An 18,572-nucleotide genomic window follows, 5' to 3' on the forward strand; every position below is an offset into this window, starting at 1 on the left:
TGGAAAATGGAACACCCATCCTTCCCCAGTGCTGCACAAAATGCAAGAGCCAGCATCTGTCCAGCTCTGGAAATGTATGCACACCGTCTATATGTTAATGCAAAATAGCAGTGGAAGGAAAGGAGGGTAGTGGAATTTTGGAAAAGGGCCCTTTTGGGTCCCTTTTCTCCACCTGGGTGGCTCTGCAAGGTAGCTGGCAAAGGAATGAATGAAAGCACCAGCCAGCACAGCCTGAGCTTTGGCTGAATGTACCATCTTGCCCTAGCATAACATGTGAAACCTTGATATGAAGACATTTCCCCTGTCCACCTCCCACCCCCTGCAGCCCCCAGCCCCAAATTCCTAAAGTCATACTTACAGTTGGCAAAATAATTCACCACAAGCAGGTTGGGCAGGCAGGGAACAAAATCAGCCTTCACCTTCACCCTTAAATGGTGTTGAAATGTGTAAGCATCTCTATCTCTCTCATGCCTGTCTCCCTAGCACTGAGCACTATGCCCGGCACTTGCCCACTCAGCTGAGGGGTGAACTTCCCAGGAGCTCTGCTCCTACTGAGACATAGCCTTGGTTCCTGGGGAAGGCCAGCCATTCACAGATGGTATCAGAACACCCAGGCAGAACCACTCCCTACTTCAGCTATAGTAGGTCCAGAAAGGCATCTCAGTGGACTGTCTTCAGTGAATAAAAAGAATGCATGGAACTACTTTCAATGAATCCCTGGTCTCCAGGAACTGAACTCTGTCAATCCTTTTACTTGTGTTGAACGTTCTTCAAATAGATGTATGGGAATGCCAGCTTGAACGCAGCATGTACAATGATACCTTTTTCAAACTTCTTAAACAGAGGGAAACATGGGCTATGGAACAACTTGCTGCCCACCTCATTGACTTCCAAAGCTGAGCACTCCCAGCTCCGGAATGAGGCAGGGCACCAGCTGGGTATAGAGAGCACTGAGAACTGTGGCCTGGATCTCAGGGGAGCAGATGGAAATTGAAATCCATTGGAATGTGCTTTGGGTTAGTAGAGGTGACCTTGACAACACAGTCTGGCAGCAGAAAACTGCAATCTGCGTGGCACTTGAGATTGTGACAGGGAGACAGGGGAACAAGCATTAACAGCAAAGTTAGAGATAGCTGGGCACTAAGGCTCTTGTCTATAATCCCAGAATTCTGGGAGGCCAAGGCAGAAGGATCACTTGACCCTAGGATTTCAAGATCACCCTGGGCAACATAGGGGAGACTCCATCTTTACAAAATTAAAAATGTGTTAAAAGACAGTCAGGGCTTGGCGGTGTGCACCTGTGGTCCCAGCCACTCCCAAGGCTGAGGTAGTAGAATCACTTGGCCTAGGAAGTTGAGGATCACGCCACTGCACTCCAGTACTCTGGGTGACAGAGAAAGACCCTGTCAGAAAATAAGAAAACAATAAAGAAGAAAAAATGGTTAGAGGAAAAAAAGAATGTCTGAATGAATAATGTTAGCACTGGATTCCCCATGATCTTTTGCTACTTGCCACACTCTGTTCTCCATACAGAGAGATGTTTTTAAGTAAACATCTCTCGGAGAGATGTTTTTAAGTAAATTCAAATCCTATGTCCCACCTATATAAAACCTTTCTGGGGCTTCCCATTCCATTTACTATAGACTCTAAACTGATCTCCAGCTCTCCCGGACACTGCATGATCTGCTCATCCTTCCAACTCGTGTCCTCATCACTCTCCCTTTTACTCATGATGCCTCAGCCAGATTGGCCTTCCTTCTATTCCATAAACAAGCAAATCTTTCTTGCTTTTGGATCTTCACATTTATTATTCCCTTTACATAAAATGGTGTTCCTCATCTTCTCATGGTTGGCTCTCTGTTGACATGTAGCTCTCAGCTGAACTGTCACGGCCCTGATGAAGTGAGACGTCCCTGTCCATCCTCTCCCGAATAGGCTCTGCTTCACTCATCACATCACACTGTTTCTCCCCTCCTGGCTGTTACCACAACCTACAACTAACTTACCTGTTGTCTGTTTTATTGTTTATCTGTACCTGCATAGAGACCTTAGACAGTCTTGCTCCCTGCTACATTCCCAAGAACCTAGAACCATGCCCAATGTCATAGAAAGTCCCATAAATATTTATTAAATAAATTAATCCACGAAGGCAAAGCTGGATCAAATACATCAGCACATCTGGAGAATTATAGCAGTCAGAGGAGGAAAACAGTGAGTTAGGATGGAACGCAGCAGAATGGGTCACTACCTAAGCCAACAGACCTGAAAAGTCTTCTATCATTCCTCAACTGGATACTTTCCTGTATGAACCCATGCCACAGTGCAGATCCACTTTTGCCCAGATTAACCCACAGAGCCAAGAGTTGGGTCAAGGAAACATTCGCATGGAAAACACCAAAAGAGAAAGCAGTCCCACAAGGAGTTGCTCTGGTAGTGACTTTTAAGGCCTATTTGTTTAACCCAAATATATGTATAGGACGTATACCACCCACATATTTGTACAGGAAAAATAAACTACCATTGTACAGCTCTGCTTTCACATGACTGCGATTCAGAACACAGAATTCAGGAAAGTGAACATCAAACTTTCAAATCAGCAGTCACTTAAAAAATTGTTTTTCATAAAGTGTCTGATTCAAAGCAGCTCCTTTGATTCCTCTCAGAACAAAAGATCTTAAAAGAGCAGATCAATAATGACTGAAACAGCCAGTGGATTATAATTTTTTTCACATCCTTTATATCGCTAGGAGATAACAATGGAACGTTGCACTCTGGACAGAAGAGCAACACTTATAAAATATTCCCCAACAAAAATAATACTCTCTATCTATTTTTTATGTTATTTTAATTTTTTATTATACTTGAAGTTATGGAATATATGTGCAGAATGTGCAGGTTTGTTACACAGGTATGTATACACGTGCCATCGTGGTTTGCTGCGCCCATCAACCTGTCATCTACATTAGGTATTTCTCCTAATGCTATCCCTCCCCTTGCCCCCATCCCCCAATAGGCCCTGATGTGTGATGTTCCCCTCCCCGGGTCCATCAACAACTCCCCGGGAGTTGTTCTTGTTCAACTCCCACTTATAAGTGAGAACATGCTGTGCTTGGTTTTCTGTTTCTGTGTTAGTTTGCTGAGAATGATGGTTTTCAGTTTCATCCATGTCCCTGCAAAGTACATGAACTCATTCTTTTTTATGGCTGCATAGTATTCCACGGTATATATGTGCCACATTTTCTTTATCCAAGCTATCATTGATGGGCATTTGGGTTGGTTCCAAGTCTTTGCTGTTGTAAATAGTGCCGCAGTAAACATACATATGCATGGGTCTTTATAGTAGAATGATTTATAATCCTTTGGGTATATACCCAGTAATGGGCTTGCTGCATCAAATGGTATTTCTTGTTCTAGATCCTTGAGGAATCGCCACACTGTCTTCCACAATGGTTGAACTAGTTTACAGTCCCACCAACAGTGTAAAAGAGTTCCTATTTCTCCACATCCTCTCCAGCATCTGCTGTTTCCTGACTTTTTAACGATCACCATTCTAGCTGGAATGAGATGGTGTTGCATTGTGATTTTGATTTGCATTTCTCTAATGACCAGCAATGATCAGCATATTTTTTCTTATGTTTATTGGCCACATAAATATCTTTTTTTGAGAAGTGTCTGTTCATCTCCTTTGCCCACTGTTTGGTGAGGTCATTTATTTTTTCTTGTAAATTTTTTTAAGTTTCTTGTAGATTCTGGATATTAGCTTTTTGTCAGATGGATAGACTGCAAAAATTTTATTCCATTCTATAGGTTGCCTGTTCACTCTGATGCTAGTTTCTTTTGCTGTGCAGAAGCTCTTTAGTTTAATTAGATCCTATTTGTCAATTTTGGCTTTTGTCACAGTTGCTTTTGGTGTTGTAGTCATGAAATCTTTGCCCATGCCTATGTCCTGATTAGTACTGCCTAGGTTTTCTTCTAGGGTTTTTATTGTTTTAGGTCTTACATTTAAGTCTTTAATCCATCTTGAGTTAATTTTTGTATGAGGTATAAGGAAGGTGTCCAGTTTCAGTTTTCTGTATATGATTGACCTGTTTTCCCAACACCATTTATTAAATAGGGAATCCTTTCCCCACTGCTTGTTTTTGTCAGGTTTGTCAAAGATCAGATGGATGTAGACGTATGCTGTTATTTCTGAGGCCTCTGTTGTGTTCCACTGGTCTATATACCTCTTTTGGTACCAGTAGCATGCTGTTTTGGTTACTGTAGCCTTGCAGTATAGTTTGAAGTCAGATAGTGTGATGCCCCCAGCTTTGTTCTTTTTGCTTAGGATTGTCTTTGCTATATGGGTTCTTTGTTGGTTCCATATAAAATTTAAAGTAGTTTTTTATAATTCTTTGAAGAAAGTCAATGGTAGCCTGATGGGAATAGCATTGAATCTATAAATTACTTTGGGTAGTATCACCATTTTCACGATATTGATTCTTTCTATCCATGGGCATAGAATGTTTTTCCATTTGTTTGTGCCCTCTCATTTCTTTAAGCAGTGGTTTGTAGTTCTCCTTGAACAGGTCCTTCACATTCCTTGTAAGTTGTATTCTTAGATATTTTATTCTCTTTATAGCAATTGTGAATGGGAGTTCACTCATGATTTGGCTCTCTGCTTGCCTATTATTAATGTGTAGAAATGCTCATAATTTTGCACATTGATTTTGTATCCTGACACTTTGCTGAAGTTGCTTATCAGCTTAAGGAGTTTTTGGACTGAGATGATGGGGTTTTCTAAATATACAATTATGTCGTCTACAAACAGAGAGAATTTGACTTCCTCTCTTCCAATTTGAATGCCCTTTATTCCTTTCTCTTGCCTGCTTGCCCTAGCCAGAACTTCCAATACTCTGTTGAATGTGAGTGGTAAGAGAAGGCATCCTCATCTTTTGCCAGTTTTCAAAGGGAATACTTCCAGCTTCTTTCCGTTCAGTATGATATTGGCTGTGGGTTTGTCATAAATTTCTCCTATTATTTTGAGATGTGTTCCATCAATACCTAGTTTATTAAGTGTTTTTAACATGAAGGGATGTTGAATTTTATCAAAGGCCTTTTTTGTATCTATTGAGATAATCATGTGTTTCTTGTCATTGGTTCTGTCTATGCGATGAATTACATTTATTGATTTGTGTATGATGAACCACCCTTGCATCCCAGGGATGAAGCCAACTTGATCATGGTGCATAAGCTTTTGGATGTGCTGCTGGATTCAGTTTGCCAGTATTTTATCGATGATTTTCGCATTGATGTTCATCAGGGATTTTGGCCTGAAATTTTCTTTTTTATTGTTGTATCTCTGCCAGGTTTTCATATCAGGATGATGCTGGCCTCAGAAAACTAGTTACGGAGAAGCCCCTCTTTTTCTGTTGTTTGAAATAGTTTCAAAAGGAATGGTACCAGCTCCTCTTTGTACCTCCAGTAGAATTTGACTGTCAATCTGTCAGGTCCTGGGATTTTTTTGGTTAGTAGGCTATTAATTACTGCCTCACATTCAGAACTTGTTATTGGCTTATTCAGGAATCGGAATTTTTCCTGGTTTAGTCTTGGGAGGGTGTATGTGTCCAGGAATTTATCCATTTCTTCTAGATTTTCTAGTTTATTTGCACAGAGGTGTTTAGAGTATTCTCTGATGGTAGTTTGTATTCCTGTGGGATCAGTGGTGATATCCCCGTTATCATTTTTTTATTGTGTCTATTTGATTCTTATCTCTTTTCTTCATTTGTCTGGCTAGAAGTCTATCTATTTTGTTAATCTTTTCAAAAAACAAGTACCTGGGTTTATTTATTTTTTGAAGGGCATTTCATGTCTCTATATCCTTCAGTTCTGTTCTGATCTTAGTTATTTCTTGTCTTCTGCCAGCTTTCGAATTTGTTTACTTTTGCTTCTCTAGTTCTTTTAATTGTGATATTAGGGTGCTGACTTTATATCTTTCCAGCTTTCTCATGTGGGCATTTGGTGTTATAAATTTCCCTCCAAACACTGCTTTAACTGTGTCCCAGAGTGTCTAGTATGCTGTGTCTTTGTTCTTATTGGTTTCTAAAAACTTATCTATTTCTGTCTTGATTTTGTTATTTACCCAGTAGTCATTCAGGAGCAGGTTGTTCAGTTTCCACGTAGTTGTGCGGTTTTGAGTGAGTTTCTTAATCCTGAGTTCTAATTTGATTGCAGTGTGGTCTGAGAGACTGTTTGTTATGATTTCAGTTCTTTTGCATTTGCTGAGGAGTGTTTTGGTTCCAATTATGTGGTCAGTTTTAGAATAAGTGCTATGTGGTACTGAGAAGAATGTATATTCTGTTAAGAGTGGAGAGTTCTGTAGATGTCTATTAGGTCCAGTTGGTCCAGAGCTGAGTTCAAGTCTTGAATATCCTTATTAATTTTCTGTCTTGTTGATCTTGCTAATATTGACAGTGGGGTGTTAACATCTCCCACTATTATTCCGTGGGAGTCTAAATCTCTTTGTAGGCCTCTAAGAACCTGCCTTATGAATCTGGGCACTCTTGTATTGGGTACGTATATATTTAGGATAGTTAGGTCTTCTTGTTGCATTGATCCCTTTACTATTATGTAATGCCCTTCTTTGTTGTTGTTGTTGTTTTTATCTTTGTTGGTTTAAAGTCTCTTTTATGAGGGACTAGGATTGCACCTCCACGCCCCCCATCTTTTGTGTGTGTGTGTGTGTGCTTTCCATTTGCTTGGTATATATCCCTCCACACCTTTATTTTGAGCCTATATGTGTCTTTGCACATAAGATGGATCTCCTGAATACAGCACCCCAATGGGTCTTGAATCTTTATCCAATTTGCCATTCTGTGTCTTTTAATTGGGACATTTAGCCTATTTACATTTAAGGTTCATATTGTCATGTGTGAATTTTATCCTGTTATCATGATGCTAGTTGGTTATTTTGCGCATTAGTTGATGCAGTTTCTTCATAGTGTCATTGTTCTTTATATTTTGGTACCTTTTTGCAGTGGCAGGTGCTGGTTTTTTCTTTCCATTTTTAGTGCTTCCTTCAGGAGTTCTTGTAAGGCAAGCCTTGTGGTGACAAAATCCCTCAGCATTTGCTTGTTTGTAAAGGATTTTACTTCTCCTTCACTTATGAAGCCTAGTTTGACTAGACACGAAATTCTGGGTTGAAAATTCTTTTCTTTAAGAATGTTGAATATTGGCCCCCACTCTCTTCTGGCTTGTAGAGTTTCTGCTGAGAGATCTGCTGTTAGTCTGATGGGCTTCCCTTTGTGGGTAACCTGACCTTTCTCTCTGGCTGCCCTTAACATTTTTTCCTTCATTTCAACCTTGGTGAATCTGATGATTATATGTCTTGGGGTTGCTCTTCTCGAGGAGCATCTTAGTGGTGTTTTCTGTATTTCCTAAATTTGAATGCTGGCCTGTCTTGCTAGGTTGGGGAAGTTCTCCTGGATAATAAACCGAAGTGTGCATTCCAACTTGGTTCCATTCTCCCCATCACTTTCAAGTACACCAGTCAATCGTAGTTTTGGTCTTTTCATATAGTCCCATATTTCTTAGAGGCTTTGTTCATTCCTTTTCATTCTTTTTTCTCTAATCTTGTTTTCATGCTTTATTTCATTAAGTTGATCTTCAATCTCTGATATCCTTCCTTCTGCTTGATCCATTCGGCTCTTGATACTTGTGTATGCTTCACAAAATTCTCATGTTGTGTTTTTCAGTGCCTGCCGGGGTCATTTATGTTATTGGTTATTCTAGTTAGCAGTTTCTCTAACCTTTTATCAAGGTTCTTAGCTTCCTTGCTTTGGGTTAGAACATGCTCCTTTAGTGTGGTTCCAAGATGGCTGAATAAGAATAGCTCCAGTCTACAATTCCCAGTGTGAATGATGCAGAAGACGGGTGATTTCTGCATTTCCAACTGAGGTACTGGGTTCATCTCGCTGGGGCTTGTCAGACAGTGGGTGCAGGACAGTGGGTGCAGCCCACAGACTGTGAGCCGAAGCAGGGCAAGGCATTGCCTCACCTGGGAAGTGCAAGGAGTCGGGGAATTCCCTTTCCTAGCCAAGGGAAGCTGTGACAGATAGCACCTGGAAAATCGGGTCACTCCCACCCTAATACTATGCTTTTCCAATGGTCTTAGCAAACAGCACACCAGGAGATTATATCCTGCACCTGGTTTAGAGGGTCCCACACCCACAGAGCCTTGCTCACTGCTAGCACAGCAGTCTGAGATCGAACTGCAAGGCAGCAGCAAGGCTGGGGGAAGGTCGCCCACCATTGCTGAGGCTTGAGTAGGTGAACAAAGCGGCCAGGAAGCTCAAACTGGGTGGAGCCCACCACAGCTCAAGGAGGCCTGTCTGCCTCTGTAGACTCCACCTCTGGTGGCAGGGCATAGCTGAACAAAAGGCAACAGAAACTTCTGCAGACTTAAACGTCCCCGTCAGACAGCTTTGAAGAGAGTAGTGGTTCTCCCAGGACAGAGTTTGAGATCTGAGAATGGACAGACTGCCTCCTCAAGTGGGTCCCTGACCCCTGAGTAGCCTAACTGGGAGGCATCTCCCAGTAGGGGCCAACTAACACCTCGTATGGCTGGGTGCCCCTCAGAGATAAAGCTTGCAGAGAATGACAAGGCAGCAACATTTGCCATTCTGCAATATTTGTGGTTCTACAGCCTCTGCTGGTGATACCCAGGCAAACAGGGTCTGGAGTGGACCTCCAGCAAACTCCAACAGACCTGCAGCTAAGGGTCCTGACTGTTAGAAGGAAAACTAACAAACAGAAAGGGCATCCACACCAAAATGTAAAGACCATCGATGCTAGGAAGAAACTGTGTCAACAAGAGAAAGCAGGAAAGATCTAAAATTGACACCCTAACATCACAATTAAAAGAATTAGAGAAGCAAGAGCAAACACATTCAAAAGCTAGCAGAAGGCAAGAAATAACTAAGATCAGAGCAGAACTGAAGGAGAGAGAGACACAAAAAACCCTTCAAAAAATCAATGAATCCAGGAGCTGGTTTTTTGAAAAGATCAACAAAATTGATAGACAGCTAGCAAGATTAATAAAGAAGAAAAGAGAGAAGAATCAAATAGATGCATTAAAAAATGATAAAGGGGATATCACCACTGATCCCACAGAAATACAAACTACCATCAGAGAATACTATAAACACCTCTACACAAATAAACTAGAAAGTCTAGAAGAAATGGATAAATTCCTGGACACATACACCCTCCCAAGACTAAACTAGGAAGAAGTTGAATCCCTGAATAGACCAATAACAGGCTGTGAAATTGAGGCAATAATTAAGAGGCTACCAATCAAAAACAGTCCAGGACCAGATGGATTCACAGCTGAATTCTATCAGAGGTACAAAGAGGAGCTGGTACCATTTCTTCTGAAACTATTCCAATAAATAGAAAAAGAGGGAATCCTCCCTAACTCATTTTATGAGGCCAACATCATCCTGATACCAAAGCCTGACAAAGATACAACAAAAAAAGAAAATTTCAGACCAATATCCCTGATGAACATCGATGTGAAAATCCTCAATAAAATACTGGCAAACTGAATCCAGCAGCATATGAAAAAGCTTATCCACCATGATCAAGTGGGCTTCATCCCTGGGATGCAAGTCTGGTTCAACATATGCAAATCAATAAATGTAATCCATTACATAAAGAGAACCAAAGACAAAAACCACACAATTATCTCGATAGATGCAGAAAAGGCCTTTGACAAAATTCAACAACCCTTCATGCTAAAAACTCTCAAAAACTAGGTATTGATGGGACGTATCTCAAAATAATAAGAGCTGTTTATAACAAACCCACAGCCAATATCATACTGAATAGGCAAAAATTGGAAGCATTCCCTTTGAAAACTGGCACAAGACAGGGATGCCCTCTCTCACCACTCCTATTCAACATAATGTTGGAAGTTCTGGCCAGGGCAATCAGGCAGGAGAAGGAAATAAAGGGTATTCAATTGGGAAAAGCGGAAGTCAAATCATCCCTGTTTGCAGATGACATGACTGTATATTTAGAAAACCCCATCATCTCAGCCCCAAATCTCCTTAGGCTGATAAGCAACTTCAGCAAAGTCTCAGGATACAAAATCAATGTGCAAAAATCACAAGCCTTCGTATACACCAATAAAAGACAAACAGAGAGCCAAATTATGAGTGAACTCCCATTCACAATTGTTTCAAAGAGAATAAAATACCTAGGAATCCAACTTACAAGGAATGTGAAGGACCTCTTCAAGGAGAACTACAAACGACTGCTCAGCAAAATTAAAGAGGACACAAACAAATGGGAGAACATTCCATGCTCATGGATAGAAGAATCAATATCGTGAAAATGGCCATACTACCCAAGATAATTTATAGATTCAATGCCATCCCCATCAAGCTACCAATGACATTCTTCACAGAATTGGAAAAAAATATTTTAAAGTTCATATGGAACCAAAAAAGAGCCTGCATTGCCAAGACAATCCTAAGCAAAAAGAACAAAGCTGGAGGCATCACGCTACCTGACTTCAAACTATCCTACAAGGCTACAGTAACCAAAACAGCATGGTACTGGTACCAAAACAGACATACAGACCAACGGAACAGAAGAGAGGCCTCAGAAATAATACCACACATCTACAACCATCTGATCTATGACAAACCTGACAAAAACAAGAAATGGGAAAGGATTCCCTATTTAATAAATAGTGCTGGAAAACTGGCTAGCCATATGTAGAAAACTGGAACTCGATCCCTTCCTTACACCTTATACAAAAATTAATTCAAGATGGATTAAAGACTTAAATGTCAGACATGAAACCATAAAAACCCTAGAAGAAAACCCAGGCAATACCATTCAGGACAGAGGCATGGGTAAGGACTTCATGTCTAAAACACCAAAAGCAATGGCAACAAAAGCCAAAATTGAGAAATGGGATCTAATTAAACTAAAGAGCTTCTGCAAAGCAAAAGAAACTAACATCAGAGTGAACAGGCAACCTACAAAATGGGAGAAAGTTTTTGCAATCCACCTATCTGACAAAGGGCTAATATCCAGAATCTACAAAGAACTTAAACAAATTTACAAGAAAAAATCAAACAACCCCATCAAAAAGTGGGCAAAGGATATGAACAGACACTTCTCAAAAGAAGACATTTATGCAGCCAACAGACACATGAAAAAATGGTCATCATCACTGACCATCAGAGAAATGCAAATCAAAACCACAATGAGATACCATCTCACACCAGTTAGAATGGCAATCATAAAACAGTCAGGAAACATCAGGTACTGAAGAGGATATGGAGAAAAAGCAACACTTCTACACTGTTGTTGAGACTGTAAACTAGTTCAACCATTGTGGAAGACAGTGTGGCGATTCCTCAAGGATCTAGAACTAGAAATGCCATTTGACCCAGTCATCCCATTACTGGGTATATACCCAAAGGATTATAAATTATGCTGTTATAAAGACACATGGACACGTATGTTTATTGTGGTGCTATTCACAATAGCAAAGACTTGGAAGCAACCCAAATGTCCATCAATGATAGACTGGATTAAGAAAATGTGGCACATATACACCATGAAATACTATGCAGCCATAAAAATGGATGAGTTCATGTCCTTTGTAGGGACATGGATGAAGTTGGAAACCATCATTCTGAGCAAACTATCGCAAGGACAGAAAACCAAACACTGCATGTTCTCACTCATAGGTGGGAATTGAACAATGAGAACACTTGGACACAAGGTGGGGAACACCACACACCAGGGCCTGTCATGAGGTGGGGGGAGGGGGGAGGGATAGCATTAGGAGATATACCTAATGTAAATGATGAGTTAATGGGTGCAGCACACCAACATGGCACATGTATACATATGTAACAAACCTGCATGTTGTGCACATGTACCCTAGAATTTAAAGTATAATAATAATGATAAAAAGAACACGCTCCTTTAGTTCAGAGGAGTTTGTTATTACCCACCTTCTGAAACCTACTTCTGTCAATTTGTCAAACTCATTCTCCATCCTGTTTTGTTCCCTTGCTGGTGAGGAGTTGTGATGCTTTAGAGGAGAAGAGGCATTCTGGTTTTGGGAATTTTCAGCATTTTTGCACTGGCTTTACCTCATCTTCGTGGATTTATCTACCTTTGATCTTTGATGCTGATGACATTCATGGATTTATCTACCTTTGATCTTCATGGATTTATCTACCTTTGATCTTTGATGCTGATGTCCTTCACATGGGGTTTTTGTGTGGGTGTCCTTTTTGATGATGTTGATGTCATTGCTTTCTGTTTGTTAGTTTTTCTTCTAACAGTCAGGCCCCTCTTTTGCAGGTCTGCTGGAGTTTGCTAGAGGTCTACTCCAAACCCTGTTTGCCTGGGTATCACCAGCGGAGGCTGCAGAACAGTAAAGATTGCTGCCTTCTCCTTCCTCTGGAAGCTTCATCCCAGAGGGGCACCTGCCAGATGCCAGTCAGAGCTCTCCTGTATGAGCTGCCTGTTGACCCATGCTGGGACGTGTCTCCCAGTCAGGAGGCATGGGGGTCAGGGACCCACTTGAGGAGGCAGTCTGTCCCTTAGCAAAGCTCGAGCGCTGTGCTGGGAGATCCTCCGCTCTCTTCAGAGCTGGCAAGCAGGAATGTTTAATTCTGCTGAAGCTGCGCCCACAACCACCCCTTCCCCCAGTGCTCTGTCCCTGGGAGATGGGAGTTTTATTTATGACCTTCTGACTGGGGCTGCTGCCTTTCTCTCAGAGATGCCTTGCCAAGAGAGGAGGAATCTAGAGAGGTAGTCTGGCTATAGTAGCTTTGCTGTGCTGTGGTGGGTTCCTCCCAGTCCGAACTTCCCAGTGGCTTTGTTTACACTGTGAAGGAAAATCACCTACGCAAGCCTCATTGATGGCAGACACCCCTCCCTCCACCAGGCTCTAGCTTCCCTGGTTGACTTCAGAATGCTGTGCTGGCAGTGGGAATGTTAAGCTATTGGTTCTTAGTTTGCTGGGCTCCATGGTGGTGGGGCCCACTGAGCAAGACCACTTGGCTCCCTGGCTTCAGCCCCTTTCAAGGGAGTAAATGGTTCTGTCTTGCTGGTGTTCCAGGCACCACTGGGGTACAAAAAATAACTACTGCAGCTAGCTCGATGTCTGCCCAAATGGCCGCCCAGTTTTGTGCATGAAACCCAGTGCCCTGGTGGTGTAGGCACCAAAGGGAATATCCTGGTTTGCAGGTTGCAAAATCTGGGGGGAAAGCGTGGTATCTTGGCCCGATAGCACAGTCCCTCATGGCTTCCCTTGGCTAGGGGAGGTAGTTTCCTGACCCCTTGTGCTGCCTGGGTGAGGCGACACTCCACCCTGCTTCTGCTTACCCTCCGTGGGCTGTGCCCACTGTCTAACCAGTCCCAATGAGATGAACCGGGTACCTCAGTTGGAAATGCAGAAATCACCTGCCTTCTGCATTGATCTCACTGGGAGCTGCAGATTGGAGTTGTTCTTATTTGGCCATCTTGCCAGATCCCTATACTCTCTATCTATTAAACAGTGCAGCAGAGGAAAATCAGAGGAAAGGAAAAAAAAGCAGGTGTCAATAGAATACTTGGAAGAACACTGTATACTTTGGAGAATTGTGGTCATTTAAAAGAAGCGCAGAAGTTTAAATTAGATGTCATTGTAAATGGACTGATAAAAAGAAAAGGGAAATTGACCTTGATTCCACTGTTAGGCCTTCACGTTTTATTCGCATCTCAAATTGACTGCCGCTTTGGTGGACTGATAATTTCAGGACACGGAATGGGGGGTCTTTAATCTGGCAGCAAAGATGGAGTGCTTGTGCTGAAAGTTCAGGGACATACTAAGAAAGAACATGACTATGGGTGACTGTCTGGCTGATGCAGCAGTAACAGTGCCATTGTGGGACAGGATGCCTAGATGACCATGGGCCTTGAAGATGACTTCAAATACCCTGATTTATGTGGCAATATGTGACTTGGAAAAAAATGGAACCTTCATGATTTAGTCTGTTTGTGCTAGTATAACAAAATATATGAGCTTGGGTAACTTACAAACAATTGAAACTTATTTCTCATGTTCTAGAGGCAGGGAAATCAATAATGAAGGTTCTGTTATATTCCATGTCTGGTGAGAGCCCAGCATCTCCTTCCAAGACAGCATCTTGTTGCTGCATTCCCTGCAAGAGATGGACACTGTGTCCTCACATGGCGGAAGAATGGAAAGAGCCACCTAGTTCTTTCAAACCCTCTTACAAGGTCACCATCCCATTCATGAGGGCCCTGTCATCATATGTTAATCAATTCCTAAAGGAACCAGCTTTAAATCCAATCACATTGGCAATTAAAATTCAACCTATGAATCTGGAAGAGATACATTCAGACCATACAATTTCACAAGATCAAGAAGGAATATGGGACAAAGGTAATCTTGGTAAGCCTAACTCATGCACTGCTGCGAGGAACTTTGGGAATATTTTTTACTTCAAGTCACAGAGCCAAGGCCAGAGACAAGAAAAATCGCAGGAGAGAAGGAAAGCGTAAAATATTCACTGTCGACACCTAGGATATCACAGGATTGTATGGCCCATTGACTAACATTTATTCTGTGCAATGCACTGACCTCCAAGAAAAGTAGCAGAAAGAGAGTTTTCAGATAAGGGATTCAGGAGCTCTAGAAACAAATTAAAATTGACTAATTCAGTTCTTCAAGAGTAAATAAGAAAGGAGATATGTTTGTTTTGCTCATATTGGATAGCTTTAGTAGATAGATGGAGGCTTTCTCAATAAAGTACTACAGAGCTAAACAAATGGCAGAGACTTAAGTCTAAGAAATCTCCTCTTACTCAGGGATCTCAAGAACATGACCTCAGACATTGGGCAGACTCGTTAGAGAGCTCTCCCACCAGCCACATCCTACAGCATATGACCAAACCTAGGCAGATTTTGCTCTCCTCTGGCCTGTTCCCCAACCTTCATACCCTTGTCCTCCATCAGGAATCTGCCTCACAGACAGTGGGACTTGGTGCCCTTTCTAGATATTTACTCTTTGGAAGTTCACATCTAGATCATAGAACTCTTTCTCACATACAACTTTTCTCATTGTCTTTTTATCTGTGTTCAATTCATAACCATGGTCTCATGATTCTCCTCACATCAGAAAAAGATAAAAACATCTCAGTACTAAAATGTTCTTTGTGGTTAAATATATAAATAAGTAAAACCTTGAAGATAAGACTTGAAATCAGAGAAAGCATTAGTAGGATAACATCCACCTCTCCAAACACCCAATCACAGTCTCGTAAATCAATTTTTTTTTTCATGCTTTCATGCTAGCTAGTAATCATGTTGCAAAATTTCCCAAAGTTTATTTTTATTACAGGGACTTCAAAGCAGGCATAATGGCCTGCTTAAGGTCATCCCTTCAACACTGAAATCACCAACTGAGGACTTGTGGGAGTCAACAGAGATTGATTTGTGGTAAGATTGAAACAAATCACATGAGCATACGGTATTAAAGCAATGTGGTATACAGACAATGATGTTAGCTTACTTTGTAAGAGAATGTAGTAGAAACTCCCTTTGAATACATCCACCTGGTGATAACTGTGCTGCTGGACACATGTGTGTAATTTTTAAAGTTGTGCTTGTACTCAGAGGGCAAGATCCAAAATTCTAAGGGAAATGGCAAGAATATTAAGATAATGCCAAAATAGTTTTCTCCATTGCTCAGAAACAGGGAAAAATGAATGTCCACAGTAAACTGAAGAGGTGCATAGAAAAATCTCAAAAGGAATCTCTTAACTCCTAGAAATTCTTACATTTGGAATGCAATCTGATACAAAGATAGGCAAAAGACCTGAACAGACACCTTGCCAAAGAAGATGTATAGAATGCAAAAATGCATGTAAAAAGATATTCAACATCATACGTTTTTAGAGAATTGCAAACTAAAATGAAAATGAGATAACACTGCACACCCATTAGAATGGTGAAAATCCACAACACTGACAACAACTAATGCTAGCAAGAATGTGGAGCATCAAGAATGCTCATCCATTGCTGGTGGGGATGCAAAATGGTACAGGCACTTTGTAAGGCAGTTTGACAGTTTCTTATAAGACTAAACATTCTTACCATATGACCCAGCAATCGTGCTTTATTGAATTTACACAAATAAATTGGAAACTTATTTCTTAAAACCTACTTTTAAGTTAGATCTTCTTTATTTTCTTTTTTTTTTTTAGATGGAGGTTTTTTTTGTTTTTGTTTTGTTTTGTTTTGTTTTTGTTTTTGTTTTTTGGTTGGTTGGTTGGTTTTGTTTGTTTTTGTTTTTGCTTTTTTGATGGAGTTTCACTCTTATTGCCCCTGATGGAGAGGAATGGCATGATCTTGGCTCACTGAAACCTTTGCCTCCAGGGTTCAAGTGATTATCCTGCCTCAGGCTTCCAAGTAGCTGGGATTACAGACATGCGCCACCATGCCTGGCTAACTTTGTATTTTTATTAGACACGGGGTTTCTCCATTTTGGTCAGGCTGGTCTCGAACTCCCGACCTCAGATGATACGCCCACCTCGGCCTCCCAAAGTGCTGTGATTACAGGTGTGAGCCATCATGCCTGGCTGGTTAGATCTTTATAGGGGTTTATTCATGATTATTAAAACTTGGAAGAAGTCAAATTGTCTTTCGGGAAGTGAATTCATAAACAAACTGTGGTACATCCAGACAATGATATATTATTCAGTGCTAAAGAATAAAAAAGCTATCAAGCCACAAAAAGACATGGAGGAAACTAAATGCAAGAAGCCAAGTGAATGGGCTACGTGCAGTGTGATTCCACCTATATGACATTCTAGAAAAGGCAAAACCTTGGAGACAGTAAAAAGATCAATGGCTGTCAGGGTCAGAGTGCACAAAGGAATGAATAGGTAGAGGATAGAGGATTTTAGGGCAGATGGTACTAAAATGGTGGTGATATGCCATTATACATTTGTCAAAACTCTGAGAATGTAGAAGACCAAGAGTAAACTTGGACTTTGAGTGATAAAGATGTGTCAATGCAGGTCAATTCATTGTAATAAATGTACCATTCTGGTGGAGGGTGTTGATAGTGGGGGAGGTTATGTATGTTTGGGTGTGGGAGTATACGAGAACTCTCTGCTGTTTCCCTTAATCTTGTTGTGAAGTTAAAACTATTATAGAAAATAAGGCCCATTTTAAAACTTAAATGAGATAATATATGTAAAGCACCTGATATATAGTAAAGGGCTCAATTAATATATTATTAGAGCTCATATGTGGAGCTTTCTATGTGCAAGAAGTCCCATATGACCTCTTGGTCTGATCTTAACTGATTAGTCTTTAAAATAAAGTTCTAAAGTGGACTTGCTGGGTCAAGTGTGTGAAAGTTTACAATATTTTGTCAGATACTCACTAGAAATTTGCATCAACTTACACTTCCAAAAATAACATGCCTGTTTCCCCACATCTTCACTAACACTTTAGTAACTTGAGTTATTTTAATATTTGGTAAACTACTTGTGGCTTTCATACTGGGTTCAATGAAGGGTTCATGTTCTTTGTAATGCAAGAGAAATTCCCACAGAAAAAGGCACCTCACTGGAAGTATGACAATCTACCTTTTTTTTTGTTCTTAAACATTAGAATTTCCAGAGCTCTTGCATCAGCATAAAGTTTGATTTCATCTGAAAACTCAACTGGGGAAAGATCTAATTTCAAGTTCCCTTGCAGAGTTGTTGGGAGATTCAGTTCCTTGCAGGTTATTAAACTGAAAACCTCAGTTCTGCCTTGACTGTTGGATGCCTTCAGTTCCTTGCTATATTTTCCCCCTCTCCAGCATGGCAGCTTGCTTCATCAAAGCCAATGAGAAAGTGGAAGTGTAAAAGCAAGATGGAAGTCACAATACTTTCTAATCTAATCATGGAAGTAACATTTCATCACTTTTGTCCTATTATACTGGCTAAAACAAGTCACTAGTTTCAGCCCACATACAAGGGAATGAATACCAGGGGGTAGAGATCACTGGAGTCACCTTAGAGTCTGGCTACTATACCATCATGGTCAACACCTAGACCACCTAGTTGAATGCCATCTATGTGACCTCCCACTGCCCAAGATAATTGGCAGACAGAGGAATAAGTAGAAGATGGAAATCAGATTTTTCTAAAGCCTATACCTTCCGCACTTCAAAGGCCTTCTGGGAAAGACAGCAAAGTTGAGCTCATATAAACCAAAAGCTCAGGTCCCAGCTCTCCTTGTATGGTGGAGAGAATTGCCCATTCTTTCTTACTTCTAACAACTGGCTCTTTAAGTATACTTCAAATACCTGGGAACCTACTCATATCCATTCTCTGAATGGGAAGAAAATTGCTTCTCCTTGGCAAACATCTTTGGCCTGGGCAAAAGTCCCAGGCTCTCATTAGTATGGGAAACTCACTTTTTTCATTTTTGTGGTCACTGTTCTCTTCTATATCCTTTTATGTATTCGTCCATAAGCACTAACTTTCAAAAGCACT

This window comes from Papio anubis, chromosome 1, assembly GCF_008728515.1.
Source record: "Papio anubis isolate 15944 chromosome 1, Panubis1.0, whole genome shotgun sequence".
Taxonomy (NCBI): domain Eukaryota; kingdom Metazoa; phylum Chordata; class Mammalia; order Primates; family Cercopithecidae; genus Papio; species Papio anubis.